Here is a 1,677-nt window from a genome sequence, read left to right on the forward strand (position 1 = left end):
TTTCTAAGACTATTCAGAGAAGCTCTTCTAGATTAATGCTCCTGAATTCCAATCTGGAAGTTAGAGCTCTGCCATCCGCTAACATTTCTCTGCTACTAGATTCTGTTTCTGTGTTCCCAAAACAAATTGGAACACTGATTTCCCACAGTTTAGCCTGCCTACTTCATACACTTGGGGCTACCAGATCCCAGATATTATTGACCCTCTGAGACAGCAATTAATTAGATACAGTCCTATTTTAAGGTATAATGATCATTTCCTCTTAAGTAAAAATATAAATTCAAAGCTACCACATGCTGACTTGTTTGCTCTAATGCTTTCTAAATACAATTTTGATCACACAGTGCTGTGCAAATCTACTTTAAATTGGGTTAGGCTGACAAGAGTAAAATTCCAGCAGTTTGTCAGCTTTCATTTCATTTGTATAATTGAAACTAAGTGATTTCCTATAACTGCTAGTTGTCATTCTTCTCATCCTCAGTGTAACATCAAGAACAGGAGTGGAATTTGTGCTTTATTAGGAATGGCTTTGCCACCTCCTGCTACCTCACTGGAGACATCCTATTTAGAAGGCAGACTGACACCGTCCCTCATAGACAGTTCAGGATAGGTGAACATTAACTTCGCGTTGGTACACAATCAAATGATTTGGGAGAAATTCATGTGGCTGAATTATCATTCGGAGTCTGTCCAATGAAAATCATATTGCTAAAAAGTACTTTTAAAGTCTAGCTCACAGCATCTGGTAGGTCACACTCTAATAACAAAACAAAAACACTAACCAAATGTTCATGAAGAAATGGGGTTGCGAAAGGACACCCACTATATTCAGATGCACAGAGAAAAATCTAACTTTAAAAATAATTTCTAATTCTGAGCTCATAAGCCCCTACCTGGTTATGGGAAGTGGATAAGGAGAAAACATCAACTAACTTTTAGTATAATTCAGTAAACTCAGTCTAAGACTCATGCAAACAGTTCTTTAGGGTAATTGTTCTGTTCTTTGAACTAAAATGCCTATTTTTTTCACATTGTCTGTACCGTCCCTCAGATCATCTCTAAGAAGACATTTGAATATGTTATGTTTGAGGATGATGTGTAATTAAAGGCTTTTGATGGTAAGAAGAAAGAAATTGAATCAACAAGGTGTCCTTTCCCTGTTCTTGCTTGTTATTGATTTCTGTGGCAGTACCCTGATTGCCAGCTGGTCTTGAAAATCAGTCTCTCTCTCCTTCTCTCACTCCCCCGCAATGTAGCTTTCCAGATTACTGCCTTGGTGTAAAATCATGTTTAATGCACTCTAATCTCAGTAACATGTCCTTAGATATTCACAACTCCTGTCTGTAGATGACTCAAAAGGAAATGGAAAAAAGAGTTTAGAAGATGAGTAGGCTGATGTTTATCTAGTACACTTGAATTTCTCCTTTAGAATAGATTCTAGAACATCTATGGGGACTCTAAAATGTGACATATGATTGGTTTATCAAAACTATTCTTTGAATAAGGACTCAAGACCAGAAATGATTTAAAAAGCTCATCTAAAATAATAATCCACATATATTAAAAATGTCTCAGATTCTCATCAATCTATGAAAGATATGGCATTATAGAGCATGGAGATAAATCTGATTTAAAAAAACATTAATCAATTTTATCCAGCTACTATTCTCATTTTAC

This window comes from Pteropus alecto, unplaced genomic scaffold (genome assembly GCF_000325575.1).
Source record: "Pteropus alecto unplaced genomic scaffold, ASM32557v1 scaffold70, whole genome shotgun sequence".
NCBI lineage: Eukaryota > Metazoa > Chordata > Mammalia > Chiroptera > Pteropodidae > Pteropus > Pteropus alecto.